Below are 11,328 nucleotides of genomic sequence, written 5' to 3'. Positions count from 1 at the left end.
CCCCCGAACAGCTCGCCCTGCCGGCTCCGCCCAAGCTGCTCGCCCTGCCGGTTCCACTTAAGCTGCTCGCCCTTCCGGCTCCGCTCCTGATGCCTGCCCTGCTTGCTCCGCTTAAGCTTCCGGCTTTGCCCTGGCCTCCTGAATGGCAGGTTCCGCCCTGGCCATCTGCACAGCCTGCTCCGCACTGGTCTCCTGAATGGCAGGTTCCGCCCTGGCCATCTGCACAGCCTGTTCCGCACTGCCCTCCCGAATGGCAGGTTCCGCCCTGGCCGCCCGAGGGGAAGTCTCTGCCCTGTCCGCCCGAGGGGAAGTCTCCGCCCTGTCCGCCCGAGGGGAAGTCTCCGCCCTGTCCGCCCGAGGGGAAGTCTCCGCCCTGTCCGCCCGAGGGGAAGCCTCCGTCCTGTCCGCCCGATGGACTGTCTGCTCTGTCTGCTCCGCCCTGGCCGCCTGATGGACTGTCTGCTCCGCCCTGGTCACCTGCACCACCTGCTCCACCCTGGCCTGCCGTCTTGCCGCAGTTTCCAGACCTTCTTCCGCTCCATGGACCTGGCCCCCCATCCCTCCCCCTGATCCTCCGCCATTCTCCTGAACCCTTGTTTTGTCTCGAAGGAGCGTCTGGTAGCCACTCCGTAGAGGGGGGGTAATGTCACAATGTCTGGGTGATGTTCCCTGGGTAGCCACTAGAGGTCCTCTTCCCCCACGGTGTCATTCACTCATGAACTACAATCCCCATCACCCTTGTCGGACTCATCTTTGATTATTGCACTCAGCTGTTCCCACTCACCTTGTTAAGTGTCTGTCTATTTATACCCTGTCTGTTTTAGTCACTGGTCTGGAGTCCTTGTATTGTGTCACCCGCATCTCAGAGTCTGTCTTGGTTTGTTTATTTGTTTGTTTCTTGTTTTGGACTGATTTACATGGATTATGACCCTTTACCTGTTTGTGGATATGATTACGGATTACCCAAAATAAAGCTGCACTTGGAATCCACCCTTTCGTGTGTGCGTCATGACAGAAAGACTGAATTAACAGCGAGCAAAAACAATGGTATCAATAATCATTCGATACTTGGTTAAATACTTGTATTTCTAACAAAGGTTGACAACAAACTCCAAATTAGCCAGCGTTTTAAACACACCACATATACTATTTCTTACCTTCAGTTGACATGGGGTAAGCGCTACTTGAGGGTCTGGTGCCACCCATTTCAAAATGTAAAAATTTGTAAAATGTAAATTAAATTTTGGATAGAACAACCCCATGGCTGGAAAATACCATTATACATACCCTCAACTTCTATGCTCTCTCCCGAATGCAGCTGTCACAAGGCAATACAACATTAGTCTGTGCTGTCTATTATTGGTTCAAACTAATAAACGGTCTGTAAAGCACAAATGAGTAGCGCAATTTAGTTCCGCTTTCATTTTGTTTGCCACTACATTTGAACTGACAATGTGCAAATCATTTATTTCGGTTCCTATAAAGTAAAACAAGTAAAACTCAATCACACTTATAAAATAATACAAAATGTACTTACCCAACAGCAGATTTTTAGCAATTCGGCAACTTTTTATTCGGCAACACAACAATGCACCCTCAAGTCCTGCTCGCCTCGTGGCTGTAGAAAAAACCATTGACAGTAAAAGAAATGGACAGAGCGACCCCATTGGATTCAACGGAGACAAGTGAAGTCAATTTGAAGCACTCACTTCCTCATGGCTGAGCGTACTGCGCAGCCTCAAACTGAGCTTGACGACATAGATGTGAAGTGAGCAACCCGTCTGTCTTCTAATAGCTGTACCAAGAAAAATCTGAATCATTCCCTTCCGAATCTTGCAGACAGAGAGCGTGAGTAGGAGCTGTCTATGAGCTAGGAGCAGGAGAAACTTTGACTCTCTATGGAGTTCCCTTTCGAAGGGAACCTCGACAATACGTCATTCGACGTTATGGGGAATCGCCTCAGCGTGACCAATGACTGAAGTGCCTGTGGAATCCCGCCAAACGCATTGGCCCGCGTCAGCCATGACGTGATGCTCTGGCGTGCCCAGGAAGTATAAATAGAGAGCCCAGAGAACATGTCATCCTCTATTCGTCTTCAGGGACTGATTTACTGAGTGCTGTAAGTTGGTATGGAGAAATCTGCGGAGAAAACATTTAGGAAGTGTGTTTTCCCGTGCGAGAGGTGTCTTGCACCTGGTGATTCACACGACCTGTGTGTTTGGTGTCTGGGTGAAGAGCACGCGCGCTCTGCTCTCGAGGGGGTGGAGTGCGTTCATTGCGAGTGTCTTCCCTTGAGGACGCTTCGTTCTCGTCTGTCCCTCTTCTCGAGGGAAGAGGGACAGTCTTCTTTGCCCCGCGGATCGGGTCCCTCTCGCGCCGAGGCCGAGAGAAGACTCAGATCGTGGGGATCACAAAGAGACCTCGCTGACGATTTTGAGAGAGGGGTGAATCTCTCTCAATCGCCAGCGCGGGACGAGGGCGAGCTGCTGGCCGATGATGATGCGTCTTCGGCATCCTCTAGGACAGCAGGCAGTGTTCTTCTGGCATCAAGCCAGGGCGAGCAGGAGGAGCGAGAGGCGGGCGAGGATACTGAGATGCTTGAGCCTGCCCAGCCCTCCTGCCCTGCGTATGAGGAATTGATGGAGGTGATGGAGTGTGCCACTGCCAGGCTCGAGTTGCCCTGGCAGCGCGTAAGGGAGGAAGCTGCTCGTGGGAGGCTTGACGAGCGCTTCCTCTCTGGCCACACCCCATCAATTCCTGGGAGCCTTCCATTCCTTCCTGACCTACATTCTCAGGTTGTGAAGGCATGGAAGAAACCATACTCCTCGCGCATTCATCGCTTCCAGCGTTTGAGCTATGCAAACGTGGAGGCGATGCAGGAGCATGGTTACGCGGGCATCGACGCTGAGGATTCCCACCCTGCCATCCAAACCCCTTCAGACCACATCTCGGTTGAATGGCAGGGCATACGCGGCGGCAGGCCAGGCTGGTGGGGCACTGCACACGATGGCTGTGTTACATTTACATTTACATTTATTCATTTAGCTGACGCTTTTATCCAAAGCGACTTACAATTGCTATATATGTCAGAGGTCGCACGCCTCTGGAGCAACTAGGGGTTAAGTGTCTTGCTCAGGGACACATTGGTGTCTCACAGTGGATTCGAACCCGGGTCTCTCACACCAAAGGCATTTGTCTTATCCATTGCGCCACACCACCCCTGTGTTGCAGGCGTACCAGGCTGACCTGCTGAAGGACCTGGACCAGGGTCAGGGCTTATCACCTGATGCGGTGACCGAGCTGCGCCGCACCACAGACCTGGCTCTCCGGGCCACTAAGCAGACGGCGGCGGCCATCGGTCGTTCGATGGCTGCCATGGTGGTTACGGAGAGGCACCTGTGGGTGAACCTGGCTGGCATCGGGGAGAAAGAAAGGACTTTTCTCCTCGATGCCCCGGTTTCGCCCTCTGAGCTTTTCGGGACCTCCGTCGAGGCGGTGGTCGGAAAGTTCAGAGAGGCGAAGGCGCGCTCGGCAGCATATAGGTTGTGCATACCGCTCCGGTCCAGGTCCACACCCAGACGCCCCTGGGGTCCTGGTCCGTCTCGCTTCGAGGAGCGTAGGCAGGACCAGCGGGACTCGGTGGCCGCTCGTGCCCCTCCTCTTACCCGGAGCAAGGCTATGAGAAGGCGCGAGTCCAGGAGGAGAAGGAGAGAGGACTTCCGGACTAGGCGTGAGGAGGATCGCCCTGGAAGGGGTAGATAGTCCTTTTCCTCCTCCTGTACGCCCGCCTTCCCTCTTTCCCCGTTTTTAGAGTAACATCAGGCCCAGCTGACCTATGATGATGTTTTATTAATCTGATGGTCTGCAGCAGGCTTGGTGTATAGATGGATGAGTAGCTTTGTAAAATAAAAAAATATGTTTTCTTAGCTTAGGTGCTTTTAATAAGCTAGCTTTTAGCAGTTTATGTAGTAGGCTTCCTCTCCATATGAGATTGGTACTGCTGAGGCCTCCATATACATATTGCATGTTTCAGGCTTCCTCTATTTTTAGAGTCATCCTGCTGAGGCCTTCATGCAAATAGCAAGCTAGGTTTTTGTCAGTATATGTAGTAGGCTTCCTCTCCATATGAGAGTCGTACTGCTGAGGCCTCCATGTACTTATTTTATTGCATATGTTTATTGTTGGTATATGTGTGAGGCTTCCTCTCCATTTGAGAGTCGTACTGCTGAGGCCTCCATATACTTACTGTATTGCGTATGTTTATTGCTAGATATATGTGTTAGGCTTCCTCTCCATGTGAGAGTCGTACTGCTGAGGCCTCCATATTCATTCTGCATGTTTCAGGCTTCCTCTACTGTCAGAGTCATCCTGCAGAGGCCTTCATGCAAATAGCAAGCTGTTTTTTTGTCAGTATATGTAGTAGGTTTCCTCTCCATATGAGAGTCGTACTGCTGAGGCCTCCATATACATATTGCATGTTTCAGGCTTCCTCTACTTTCAGAGTCTTCCTGCAGAGGCCTTCATGCAAGTAGCAAGCTAGCTTTTGTGTTAGTATATGTAGTAGGCTTCCTCTCCATATGAGAGTCGTACTGCTGAGGCCTCCATATACTTACTGTATTGCGTATGTTTATTGCTAGAGATATGTGTTAGGCTTCCTCTCCATGTGAGAGTCGTACTGCTGAGGCCTCCATATTCATTCTGCATGTTTCAGGCTTCATCTACTGTCAGAGTCATCCTGCAGAGGCCTTCATGCAAATGGCAAGCTGGTTTTTTGTCAAGTCTATGTAGTAGGTTTCCTCTCCATATGAGAGTCGTACTGCTGAGGCCTCCATATACATATTGCATGTTTCAAGCTTCCTCTACTTTCAGAGTCTTCCTGCAGAGGCCTTCATGCAAGAAGCAAGCTAGCTTTTGTGTTAGTATATGTAGTAGGCTTCCTCTCCATACGAGGGTCGTATTGTTGAGGCCTCCATATACTTATTGTATTGCTGATATATGTACTAGGCTTCCTCTCCATATGAGAGTCGTACTGCTGAGGCCTCCATATACATATTGCATGGTTCAGGCTTCCTCTACTTTCAGAGTCATCCTGCAGAGGCCTTCATGCAAATAGCAAGCCAGTTTTTTGTGTAGTATATGTAGTAGGCTTCCTCTCAATATGAGGGTCGTATTGCTGAGGCCTCCATATACTTTTTGGTGTCCAGACCTTGAGCTAAGCTCGGTGTTGGCCTTAGTGCTACAGTTAGCCTGACGTGTAGGCTGTAGGGGTTGTTACCTGGATTTATTGTAGTGGTCAGGCATCTCCTTAGCATGGTGGCGTTGGTATAGCGTTCCCCATAACGTCGAATGACGTATTGTCGAGGTTCCCTTCGAAAGGGAACGTCTCAGGTTACAAACGTAACCTTTGTTCCCTGAGAACAGGGAACGAGACAATACGTCTCCCTGCCATGCTTTCGGTTCTGCCTGTTCAGTCCCTTCAGACGAAGAGGATGACATGTTCTCTGGGCGCTCTATTTATACTTCCTGGGCACGCCAGGGCATCACGTCATGGCTGACGCGGGCCAATGCGTTTGGCGGGATTCCACAGGCACTTCAGTCATTGGTCACGCTGAGGCGATTCCCCATAACGTCGAATGACGTATTGTCTCGTTCCCTGTTCTCAGGGAACAAAGGTTACGTTTGTAACCTGAGACGTTCTCCCTTGACTTTATGCCTCCACGTCCCCCTGATTGCCTGCGAGCTTCTCCTCCTGTCTATACGGTAATTTCTCTACTGTGCGACAGAGAGTCGCGTGGTTATGACGCAATCATTAACCTATTTTTACAGAAACTGCTTCTATGGGGCCATAGTGTAAGATACAAGGTAATGGAGCCTTTTATACATTGTCCATTTTCTTTAGAAATAAACAATGGACAAATGGAGTCTTTAAACGCCTCAGATGTAAAGTTATTCGCTGTCAAAGTGACGCCAAAATGCACATGTAAAGGACGTCACCTACCTAGTGGATGTCCACTTACAACTGATTCACAACATGTATATGTTGAACTACACGTAGTTAAAGGTCAAAGTAATAACTATACATGTAACCATAGAGAACTGGAGACATGTACAAACGTATCTGAATGCATTTTTAGGAAATGTTCTGTTACATATTTTTAACCGATTTATGCCGTCCTATCGCAACTGTTTTTGGCCAGGGACACGACGTTGCTGTCGGACCAGTGTTTGCTGGGCTCTTACTGTGTAGGATTGAGGATTTACAGTTTCCAGCAGGCCATGTACAGTAGCCTTTACAACTAGCCAAGGACTTATTATAATCTTCTAATTGTTGAAACTATTGGGGATATTGGATTCTCGCTCTATACACTTTAAAATATTCAATCCCTGTACATTTTCCCATTTGTTTTGTTCAGAATCTGTAGCTTTTGCGGTGCAAGTGAATACATTATTCTCAAACTCAAAGCCCACATTAGTGCCGTACATGTTCTCAAGCTCAGGCAACAGATCCGTCCAGTTCTTCACCTTGAGAGGCAGAATGATCTCATCTATGTCATTTAGAGCCAGATAGCGACTTTGGTACATGTAACGATAAACACAGTCATTAAAGGAGCCGTATGTAAGATTGTGGCCAAAACTGGTACTGCAATCACTATCAAATTACTGTAGAGCGGTGTATTCTTACATTTCTTACATACAGCTCCTTTAAGTGCAGGAATTTGCCCGTAGTAATGCAGCTGACCGGGTGATGAATCCTTCTTCCAGCCAAGAGACACATTGATGTGCTTTTTAATCGTCCATGGGATGATCTCCACATAACCTCTTTTCACATAGTAGTCCAGAATCTTCTGTGTGTCTGAATCACAGCATAACTGTTGCGCTTCACGTAATTTGCATTCATTTAAAAGATGTACCCTTTTACTGAAATTCTGGGAAGTATTTACAAGAACAATATTTCATCACCACTCCACTCAGCGACAGGAGAAAAAGGAAAAAAGCACGTAAACATTTGAAATGGGCCGTTACATCAATACAATTTTAAATTGTATTAGGGCCTATACAATTACATTAAAATACAAACTAAACTTTGTTTTCCTAATGTAAATAAGAAGCTGCATTAAATTATTTCTGCTAATTTCCATATTTTTTAAATGTCATCCATCATTTTGAGATAAAAATGGTTTAAAAAAATCTAAGTCTAGCTTCCAATTTTTAAAGAGGAGATTTAAATAATCCCATAATAAATAGGACATTATTTTTATATTATTAAATGAAATATGAATTCATCTGTATTATTCCAAGCACATGACATTTTATTTACAGCAGGCATTCAGGCAACTGACCACGTGTGCAGCGCATTCCTGGGTTCATAGAATCACAAAACTCGCTCCTCCAAATCGTTATCCGAATGCATGAGTTTTATCACTGAGTGCCATGATGCAAATTCATTTTTACAGACGTCAACATGAGAAACATTTACTGTCGAATAGGACTCTAGATAGTGTTTTTTTTCTTTTTCTTAAAGGGATAGTTCACCCAAAAATGAAAATTGTCAATACTTCCTCACCCTCAAGTTGTTTGAAACCTGTATGTTTTTCTTTCTTCTGTTGAGCGCATAAGAAGATATTTTAAAGTATGTTAGTAATCAAACAGTAGCCATTGACTTCCATAGTAGAAAAAAAAAAAAAAAAGTCAATGGGTGCCGTCATATATAAATATATACATGTATGAAGTTGCCTTTCTTCAGTTACTGGTAACTTGGACTGATAGCAACTCCCCCACCTTTGGATGATCTATATTATATCCAACCATACTAATTAATGAGTCACCAATGCTCTTCTTTAACCATGTCTCAGTAATAACTAATACATCAGGTTTTGAGCTTTCTACCCATAATTTAAGTTGATCTAGTTTTGGTATAATACTCCTTGTGTTTATAAGCCAAAAACAAATTTTTACAAGAATGAATTGTTCAAAATGCATGTCTGAGTCCAGTGTAGTTGTATAAGTTAAGGGAGATGAAGGACCAGGGTGTACATGAACATTTCCAGACATAATCAATTATAAAACAATCAAAGCAATCAAAGTTTCTGGATGCGGTTCTACCTGGCATCGCAGGATGATCACGATCTCTGCCTTACGTGTCTGGGCATTGATCACTCTGAGGCAGCGATTGTGGATGAGTCATGTACCCATTGTGGGAAGATGACCATCTCAGAGCTGCGGTCGAGACTTTTGTTCCTGCAAAAGGGCAGAGTGCCTGCACCTCTGCCGTGATCTAAACCTCCTCAGAGGGTTACTTCATGCAGTATTGCGGGTTACCTGAGGATCACGGTGAGCACTCTTCCACCCTTCCAGGGACCAACCCCATAGGAACCCTCATCCCTCCAGTGCTCTGCAGCCAGTAGATCTGCCGAGAGAACTACCAGCTCCATTCAGGCAAGCTGCAGTTTCTCACACTAAAGTTTGCGGTGTGCGAAAATTTCTGCGACTACCTATGCCCCATATTTTACAATCTATACCGACAATAACCCTCTCACTTATGTGATGAGTTCTGCGAAGTTAAATGCAGCTGGTTATCGTTGGGTAGGGGGGCTTGCGGATTTCCGATTTGAGATCAAATACAGACCAGGCAAGAGTAACAACGATGCAGACCTGTTGTCACGTTGCCCCTTGGACATGTACCAATTCATCAGTGAGTGCACATAGTTGCATCCAAGTTGCATCCAAGTTGATCCAAGATGGCGGCGCGAGTACATCGCGAGGCTCGCGGTCTCTCCAGATTCTGTAATTTAGTAGTATTTTTCTTGCTCATTTCGGGTCTGTTCGTCCAGAACAGTTGTGCCTTAACATCGTACACCCAAGGTGAGCTTTTGGATATTGGTTTGCGTATTTCCGACAGTTTTATGGACAACCTTCGACTCCTTCCTGAGATCGCCAGATCACCCGAGGCTATGCACTCTGCCCGGCCGGGCGGAAGTGCTCGCAGGCGCCGGCGAGATCGTAAACAAAGGCGGGGGAAGCGCGGAGGACTAAGAGCTAAGCTAAAGCTAACACCACACCGGCTCTCTTTACCCAGCATTTTCCTTGCCAATGTACGGTCGCTGTTGAACAAAATGGAGGAGATTCGACTCAACATCACAAACAGCAAGAGACTTTTGAACTGTAATGTTCTAATTTTCACGGAAACATGGTTAAACAGCGGAATACCGGACAACGCTATTGAGCTAGCGGGACGCCATACATTCCGGGCGGATAGAACATTAGATGGCTCCGGTAAGACCAGAGGTGGTGGATTGTGCATTTACATTAACAAAGCTTGGTGTACAAACTCTGCTATTGTTGGGAGACATTGTTCAGCTAACCTTGAGTTTCTCATGGTTAAATGTAGACCGGTTTATCTACCGCGGGAGTTCACTTCCACTATTATAACTGCAGCCTATATTCCCCCGGAAGCTGATGCCAAGTTTGCTATGAAAGAACTTCACGCAGCCATCAGTAAACAACAGACCGTTCACCCGGAAGCTGCGTTTATTGTTGCGGGTGATTTTAATCATTCAAACTTAAAGTCAGTGCTACCGAAATTTCACCAGCATGTTTCCTGTCACACCAGAGGAAACAAAACCTTAGACCATGTTTACACAAACATGGCTGAAGCTTACGTAGCGACACCCCTCCCCCACCTGGGACAGTCAGATCACCTTTCTTTGTTCCTCACCCCCAAATATGCACCTCTGATCAATCGCGTGAAGCCATCAGTGAAGACCATCAAGGTGTGGCCTGCGGGGGCAGATTTCTCACTCCAGGAAAGGTTTCTACACACAGACTGGAGTATGTTTGCTTCTCAAGCCACCAGTGGCTCTCACACGGACATTGACTGCTACACCTCCTCTGTTCTGGATTATATTAATACCACCATTGACAGTGTTACAACCCAGAAGCAGATCACCACATACCCAAATCAGAAGCCATGGATGAACAGGGAAGTGCGACTCCTACTGAAGACACGCAATACTGCCTTCAGATCAGGAGATGCACAAACCTATAGCAAATCCAGAGCAAATCTGAAAAGGGGCATCAAAGAGGCCAAGCACTGCTACAAGCTTAAGATAGAGGGACACTTTTCCAACGCTGACCCTCGGCGCATGTGGCAGGGCATTCAGGCCATCAGTGACTACAAACCCTCTCACTCCACCCCCGCAGCCACTGATGTCAACTTCCTGAACGAGCTTAATGACTTTTATGCTCGCTTTGAAAGAGACAACAGAGAAACTGCCACCAAGATCAAATCCTCAGCTGACCACCCACCGATCACACTCTCCTCCACAGATGTCTGCAATGCACTGAGCAGGATCAGCGCGCACAAGGCTGCTGGACCAGACAACATCCCTGGACGCGTACTCCGGGCATGTGCGGAGCAGCTCGCTGGGGTTTTTACAGACATTTTCAACCTGTCTCTTGCCCAAGCAGCTGTACCAACATGCTTTAAATGCACTTCCATTGTGCCAGTGCCAAAACACTCCAGCCCGAAGTGCCTTAATGACTACCGCCCTGTAGCACTCACACCCATCGTAATGAAGTGCTTTGAGCGGCTGGTCCTGGCACACCTAAAAGACTCTCTACCATCCACATTGGACTCACACCAGTTTGCCTACCGTAGCAATAGGAGCACAGAGGATGCAGTCTCCATGGCACTGCACTCTGTGCTCACACATCTGGACAATAAGAACACTTATGCACGCATGCTGTTTGTTGACTTCAGCTCAGCATTCAACACTGTCATCCCAACTAAGTTAATAGCCAAACTTGGAGACCTGGGCATCAACACCTCCATGTGCAACTGGATTTTGGACTTCTTGACCAACAGACCCCAGAATGTTCGATCAGGCTCCAACTGCTCCACGTCCATCACACTCAACACTGGTGTACCACAGGGCTGTGTGCTAAGCCCGTTTCTCTACTCCCTCTTCACCTCCGACTGCAAGCCTGTGTACGGATCTAATTCCATCGTCAAGTTTGCGGACGACACTACGGTGATTGGTCTCATCAGCAACAACGATGAGACTGCCTACAGGGAGGAGATCAAGCACCTGGCCACATGGTGCACCGAAAATAACCAGCTCCTCAACACCACCAAAACGAAGGAGCTCATCGTGGACTTCAGGAAAGTGTCAAGAGGCACACACGACACCATCCACATCAATGGAATGGCTGTTGAGCGTGTCTCCAGTTTCAAGTTCCTGGGGATCCACATCTCGGCGGACATGACCTGGACAACCAACACCTCCAGCCTGGTCAAGAAGGCTCACCAGCGCCTTTTCTTCCTGAGGA

This window comes from Rutilus rutilus (genome assembly GCF_951802725.1).
Source record: "Rutilus rutilus genome assembly, chromosome: 5".
Lineage (NCBI taxonomy): Eukaryota > Metazoa > Chordata > Actinopteri > Cypriniformes > Leuciscidae > Rutilus > Rutilus rutilus.
The sequence above is the reverse complement of the archived record's forward strand: the minus strand, read 5'-3'. Positions refer to the sequence as shown.